This window comes from Astatotilapia calliptera, chromosome 3 (assembly GCF_900246225.1).
Source record: "Astatotilapia calliptera chromosome 3, fAstCal1.2, whole genome shotgun sequence".
Taxonomy (NCBI): Eukaryota; Metazoa; Chordata; class Actinopteri; order Cichliformes; family Cichlidae; genus Astatotilapia; species Astatotilapia calliptera.
Window position 1 is genome coordinate 18,315,473 of NC_039304.1, and position 8,123 is coordinate 18,323,595.

The following is an 8,123-nucleotide window of genomic DNA, read 5'->3' on the forward strand; positions in this document are numbered from 1 at the left end:
CGTCTGTAGGACTTGGCAGGCAAACGTAACATAACTCAAAAAATTATAATAGACTAGATTGCAATAGACTCACTAGTAGCTAACGTCAGCACACCAGCTAGCATTTCAATGAGAAAGATTTGGAGGTTACCGGAGTCGTATTTCTCCTGCTTATGAAGAACATAAAGGGTGCTCCACACAGGACCAGCAGGGGTTGAAGCAATGCGTTCATGGTGCCCCTGTAGCTGCAGTGGTGGTTTGGATGGTCGATGGGCATACAAAGTGCAGATATCCTTAGTGTCATGTGTGCTAAGGTTGAGGAAGGTCTTTCCTGTTTCTTTTTGGGTCACTGCTGACTTTTGAAAAAGACCATGAACAAAAATAATAAGATCTCATTATGTTGAGATAGTAAACTGGTAATTACGTATCATCTAAAATGATGCTACATTTCAAAGAAGTAGTTTCAAATACAGAAATATCAATAATTTCTATCATAAAACCTTTTCTATCGAAAAACTTCTTAACATCTGCCGGGTCCACTGGCATGCTTTCTTTGGGTTAGGTTGCATTTAAACCACATGCTAAACACACACGTTTACAGAAAATTCAAATTGTAGCATTTAATAAGTTCTTGTTTGAGAGGCTTTTCCATTTGGATGTGTGAAATAGGCAAAAATGGTAAATACTTTGATATTAAACCAGCATACAACTCTTAACTTAATGTCAAAAAAAGTATTTTTGCTTGGAAAATGAGACATAGGTACAGTGATTTAATGGAATGTGAAAAAAATACATGGAGATACAGAATATAAGACAACAATTCTAACGAGCTTGAAAGTCAATATTTGGTTTCACCAGCTTTATTCTTCAACACATCCTGAACTCTCTGAAGCAGCTTTCGTCCAGTTTCTTTCAGTAGTGTTTAGGAATAGTTCTCTGTAAAAATTATCCCACACTGCTTCAACAATGTTGATGTCTGCGCTCTGGGGAGGCCAAACCGTAACTGATAGTACACCACTGTGTGTTTTTCTATCCAGATATGCTTTTCTGCATTGGCAGTGTGTTTGGGATCATTGTCATGCCAAGCTCAGGTTCTGGTATTGAATGGTGGATCAAAATCTGCTGGTACTTTTCTGTTTTTATAATTCTGTGTTGTACAGATGGCTGCAGACGCTCACTGTTGTCCTTCTCTCCTGACCTCCTCTGTACATACTGATGACGATTTAAGCCTAACTTTGATATTCGGATTCATCACTCCATCAGACCTGCTTCACTGATTTCATATTTTGCATAGTTTGGCATACCTCGGTCTTTTCTCCCTGTTTCTTTTCCTGGCTTTTTGACAGCCAGCCTTCCACTGAGACCATTTCTGATGAGGTGTCAGTGAACACTAGATGGATCAAGTGAAGGGCCACATGCATCTCTCAGGTCCTATATCAGGTTTTTACTGGATTTCTTTTACTATTTCATTAGGACGTGACTTTTGGATGCTGTTCATCTCTGTAGATTGTTTTATTTAAGGCTGACACTTATTCTTTCATCTTTACTTATTTTTTAATCATTCAGTTCCTCAAATATTTTAAGGACACATTGCACACCACACTGAGATATACCAAGTGTTATTAGCTAATAAAAATTTTAAAATGTGTTTATTTCCAAATATTTAAATGTTTGACTCAGCCTTCAAAGAACTGAGCAATTACAAGCACTGGCACCATATCATGACAGTCAGTACAAGGGGCATATACATTGTGTAGACATTGTTCACCCCCACCCAGACACTCAGACACCCAGTCACAACTTAATCACTGACACCAGTGGGGACACACTGCTTTTCAGACTTCAAAAGGAGGACCTCTTAAACCATCTATTCAGAGGCTCATTTTCAATGGGACAAGGGTTGCTGTGGCTGTCATGAATAGGCTGATTTGGAGGAAATTTGGTCCGAGGCTACTTATATTGTGCTAATTCCGGTGTCAACACTCCGTACTCCTCCCTTCAACCCGCAGAACATCAATGAGCTCGACACTTGTCACAGAGAAAAAGCTTGAAAATCTGACACTTAAAAGGGAAGTTAGGCACAATAACTCCTCTAATTCAGCAGCCCCGCGACCTACCCTCCCGAAAGAAGAAAAAAAAAAGAGGAAAAATATGAGCCGGAGCATGCAACAGTAGCCACATTATTAGGATCTGGTGAGGGGATAATAAGGATGGATTACCCCTCCTTCTCCTGTGACCTAAAAATTGCAGAGCATACTAAATCTCGCCCCTGTGTCAGTGGCTGCCTGTTATTTGCATGCATTAAAGTGAAAATAGCGCTCTGTTTTCTGACACTCATTTTGTGTCAGTGGAGATAGTCACAGATTGTCCCTCCAACCCCCTCCTCTCACACCCCCCCCGCACACACACTCTCGCGCCCTCTCTCAACTTCAGCAGCCGTGTGGAAAGCATTATGTGTGAAGGGTAGTCATTTCCAATGCATAGTTACTTCTTGAGTGCCGCCGCTGTGTTTATATGTATGTGCAAGCGTGTGCGTGTCTGTTTGCCTGTCTGTCTGGTCCGCCCATGTGTTTATCTGTTTATGAACAGCGATGGAGTGTTTGTGTGCACTGTCCCACTGTTTCAGCAGAAAATGAGAAGACACCTGCTCGGCGATTCGGAGCTGGCTGTCAAAAAACGGGAAAGAAAGTGCGGTGGAAGGAGAAGGAAAAAAAAGAGAAAAGAGAAAAAAAACCCAGGCAGCCCCGAGATATATCTATTCTGGCTCCCTGCTTCCCTCAAGCTGCCGGTAGGAGACTTCAAAATGGCTCCACTCCCTGCCACAGAGTGGGCTCTGCCCTGTCAAAATGTCTTTGAATGGAAAACACAGGCTGAAAAGTTTCCTCCTTTCCTCTCTCTTCCCCGTTGTTTTTTTCCTCTCTTGCTCCCTTGTTCTCTCTTCCTCCACTTCCCTACCCCCCTTCTGTCCATCCTTCAGCGCGCACAGAAAGGGCATCTCATCTTCTCCAGTGGAGCTCCCATTGAATGCTGCCTTTTCTCTCTTTCTGTGTGTCTCTCTCTTTCCCTCTCGCTGGAACACTGCCAGAGCTCTCTGTCTCAGTGAGGTATCTGCCAGTCACTCCGAAGTCCATTCTTCACTAAAACATGATGTCTATCTCCTGGGTCCTGTCTGTGAGACGGTGCAGGTCTTGGTACCTTTGTCAGAAGCGATTATGATCTGTGTAAGCTGACGGAATTGCAAATAAAATCAAAGTGGATAAAGTTAATGAGTTCAGGTCATTTAACAGCCGACGTAGCGGAGATTTAGAACTAAGCTTAACGGCCAAAAGCGTGCTGACACCTAGACATCGTGCTCTTCATTGTGATTTAATACGTTGCTGTTACAGTCTCCATTCTACTGGAAGGGGCTTCTGGAATATCTTCAAAAACTGGCTGTTTGTTTCTGTTGTGCCACAGGAGTCTTAGTGGAGAGCTGTACATCATAATTTCAGGTTAACTCTGGATGATGTTAGCATTGCCCGGTGTTGCGGTAAAAGGATTTGGCCTGCACAGATCCCTTAGCACAACACTGGCCAACCACACAAAGAATTTAAATTTAAATTTAATAAGGCACAGTAACAGAAATATATTCCCTCAAAATAAAAGTAATAAACATGAAAACCATTACTTCAGAATCACACTGTTTCTGAGGTAGTGGTTTTGAGCCAGAGTTAAAAGCCTGGAAACAAAGAAACGCAAACATAGGTGGACATTTTTCTACTTATTATATATTACAAGGTGGCTTTAGAGAGTATGGGGTCACTGCAATGTCACGACACATAAACAGGAAAAATGTTCAACTATATTGTCATTAAAAATTTAATTTTACATGTAGCACATCTATCCTTTAAGAGGCCAATGAGCATTCATTTTATGCTATGGATACTAAATTTCTCTGGGTATATTCGGCCCCCGAGGCACCTTACATTTAAGGCTGATCTAATACTTTGCCTAAGACAATGATAAAACCCATTCTGCCTCTGCTTTTCCCATTATTTCAGGTGGCTTCATCACCTGTGGCCAGAAGGAACTACCTAATGGCCATTTTCATTTGATAATTGGTTATCTTGACATTTCAAACTGGCTCCATAATTTGTTCATTCCTATTGTGAGTGGCTCATTAATTAGAGTGTGCCTGTGTTTAGCTCATCATTTCCAAAAAGGATTTGAGGTCATTGCCGAATTACATGGTTGGCATTCTTTGGACATGTTCATTAAAAAGAGCAGCTTTGCCTAACTGGCCTAACATAAGAACTTTAGAACATGTTGTAGCTCTAACCCAGAGGACTAGCCCCAGAAAGCAAATTAACATCGTTAACGACCTGATGAATTCAAAGTTATTTGTCGTCGTATCTACACGTGTGCATCTGGTTCTCCTGTTGCTGTGCGACATGGTCTTCAGGACAAAGTGGATGATATGTGCTCTGACAGTAGTGAGAAAAACAGAGATCCATGTTCACTGAGTTAACTCCAAGGGAAAAGAAGTAAATGTCCTTGTGAAAGTCTTCAGATGAGTGATGCCTCAGACTAAGCCTTCAATCTCTCCACAATGCTCATCTCAGTAGTAATTCATTCTGCATCCTCAGAAATGGAAAATATTGATTTTCAATGAATAACACCCCAAACCAGCATGCAGCCCTGCCCTAAGATTTCAGGTAAAGTAAAAAATAGTCTGGACTCCTCTTAAAGAAACATAATGAAACAGACACATGCAAGTAAGCAGCCAGTATAGGTATTGTTTTTGCAACTGATTAGGATATAAATTCTGTCTCCATTTAAAGTAAAAACTGAGAAATCAACATGAGAAATCACTGTAGTGACCATATGACTGTTCCCACCACTAACACATGACCCTACTCTGTGTTCACTGCATCATTCCATGTTTGCACTGATCACCACCTGCACTCATGTATATATATCTATCTACTTAGCACTTTTCATTTGTATTTTTATGTTTATTTAAGCCTTATCTGACAGTATGATTGCACTCAGTACCGCAGCAATTTCCTAATGTTGTAAACCTGCTCAACATTTGGCAATAAAACCCTTTCGGATTCTGATTATTATCATCTTTACGGTAGTGAGTTTTATGACACACAGTTGTCAATACCAACGTGTTACTTGTCGATTTATTTCCAAAGTCACACAGGCCTAAAGACGAGTTGGTAACCCACTGGTGGTCGCCAGTGGGTGGTTACTAGTTGTTGCTGGGTGAAATCAATTGCAAAGGAAGTACTACAGCAAAACCTTCCTTGTGATTGCTTTGCCTGCTAGCAGGTTGTTGCAGTTGCCTGCAAGATGCCAACTTGTCTGCAAACACTTGCCAATTAACCTACAGACGGTAGTGAAACTTGAAAAAGTGCAACACAGATTGGAAAAGGAAAATGTTTGCCTTCAAAGTAAAAGTTGTCTGATGAAAGAAACACATTTACTCTGAAGGTCAATAGTGTCCATTTCTGGACTGCATCTCAAAGTTTCACTAGTAGTTAGTTAATGTTTGCAAACAAGTTGGTGCCTTTCAATCAAAACACAGGTGACTGCACTAATTCGCTACCGTAGCAACCAAAGCAGAAGTTTCAGTGTATGACCATAAATCCCTTTATGGCCAATTTAATGTAATAATAACAAGCAACCTCCAGAAATTTCTTTGCTAACCGGTTGGGGGAATTTGTATTTTTACCTTAGTGTTCAGTGGTTGGTTCCTCTGTGTGACTGGGGCTTTTTCATTTTACATCAACTGCTAACAATTACTTGCAACCAGCTGGTCAACACTAATTTTCCCTTGTAATCGGTGGTTACTCAGCTGATTACCAGCCACTTTCGGCCGGTGTAACGTCATATTGTCCTCTTTTCAGTTAAACATACACAGTGAAAGAGAGGAGAGACTCTCACACTGTCCAAATGTTACGACACATAAACACAAATGAAGTGAATAACAGTTTAAGTCCTTGTCTCTTTTTTTAATTGTTTGATTTTGTAGAGCAGAATGCCTGACACTACATTTTAATGTAAAGCGTGAGAGGTTAGTTTCTGAGTCTCTTTACAAATGCGCTCTCAAAGGCAACCACAGAAAAAGGAGCTCAGGTTTCAACACACACAGAGGAAGTAAGAGTTCATCTCTGTCTACATTACTCCACTACATCTTTACAAATGTGGACGTGATAAATGTAAAAACAACCTTCGCAGTTTGATCTGATTACTGATTTTCTCTTATTATCTCTAATTATCAATTTCATTTTTCTCTATCGTTCGCAGTTATTGTTAAGCTCACGTCTGCACAGAAATATCCTCGTTTAGCGCTGCAGTTATGCGGTGGAGCCATATTTGGCTCCATTGATAGGAATCCATTATGTGGCTGTATCAATGACAGTGATTCGCGGGGATTAATGTCATCATCAGGACTGATCAATAGATTATCCTAGATTAATTCTTCAGATCCAAGCTGCCTCCTGAATTTCTCATTTACATGCACTCTGACATGGCCCTGAAAGCACTGATTTCCAAGCTTTAATTAATCTCAAACGTTCACTTAACACCTGTTTATCCACAAGCAGAACACCGCACTTGGTCAGAAAAAAGGCTCCTACTGCAGGATAAAAGGTACCCGTCTTTGAAACATTTTGGAGGATAAAAGGCCCCGGCTTTACTGATGTGATTAGAACTAAAAGTTTAATGCTTTAAATCTGCTTCACGATTTCTTTTTGAAAGCACACCGAGACGACAGCGGGATCAAAGAACGTTGTTAATTTCTGTAGGTCTTTGTGCATCGGTTACAGCCAGCACAACTATCATACCATTTAGCATTAATACAACTTGACCATCTCTTAAAGAGTCCCTGAACTCTGTTTCCAAAATAGCAGGACTTTATAAAATGATCAAAAAACTCAAATCCATCTTCTTCCTTTTATCACAATAATCCTTCTAGAGTTACTACTGTTACTGTTGCCCAACATAACCGTTAATATGCTACTTACGAGTGCTGTGAGTCACATACCAACAACTGTGGAATAAAATACAAAAAGGGTTTTTCTCTGATCATTTTCTAAATGTTTGCCACCTGCATAGGAAAGTGTATCCTCTTTTAGTTTCAAGGGGACCTATTATGCTCGTTTCCATGTTTTTATTCTGGGACTCCGCTAGAGTAGCTTGAGTGGCATGACTCACACTTCAAAAAAGGAAATTATTTGTTTTATACTGGTCCTTGATGCAGCTTCTCAGTGAATCCTTTGCTTTAAATAAGCCTTCATCTTAAGGTATCCCTTCCCAAAATCTCACTTCAGACTGGCAGCCCCTCGTCTGGCTTCTGTCAATAGGACCTGGTACTTGTGAGCCCGGATTTTTGTTCTTGCCACAATGGAGGTCCCAAAAACAAACTGTAAATTAAATAAATATAATGTTTTGTTCTTGTCTTCAACTCTTTCTGTGGCTGAGATGACCATATAGAAAAACTGAGTATATGGAGAAGTTAGAAGCCTGAGGCTTTGGCTAAGATGGAAAACTCACTGTCTGAAACTTTGATCATATTTGGTTCGAAATCACAAAAACAACAGTTGCCTAAAGGCGCTGTATATTGTAAAGTAAAGACCATACAATAATGCAGAGAAAAACCCCAACAGTCAGACAATCAGACAAACCCCCCCACGAGCAAGTACTTGGTGACAGTGGGGAAAAAAACCCTCCTTTTTAAGAGGAAGAAACAAGATGAGTTAAGAACTGTTAAGCAGCGCAATATCACTGAAAGTGTAAAAGATGGATGTAGCTAGATGTAGCACCCGCTGTTCCTGTTTTGAAGTCTTGAGATGAGCGTTTCTACTGTTGCCATCTTGGTTGCAAAAAAGTGGTTGTTACAGCTAACTCATGCTGATAATATAATATATGATGATATAATCTGACGAATGAAATAGAGCTTGATATGAACATTTTTTATCAACAAATGCGAAAAAACATTTAAAACCTTAAAATCTATGACAGTGGAAATCTACATACTGCACTATCACATATACTAAATGTTTGGCTTAGTTAACAGTTCAAACCCTGATGCTGAAAATGTGAATATTTTTATTCAAAATGACCTGTTCGTATTAATGAACATACCAATGTAAATA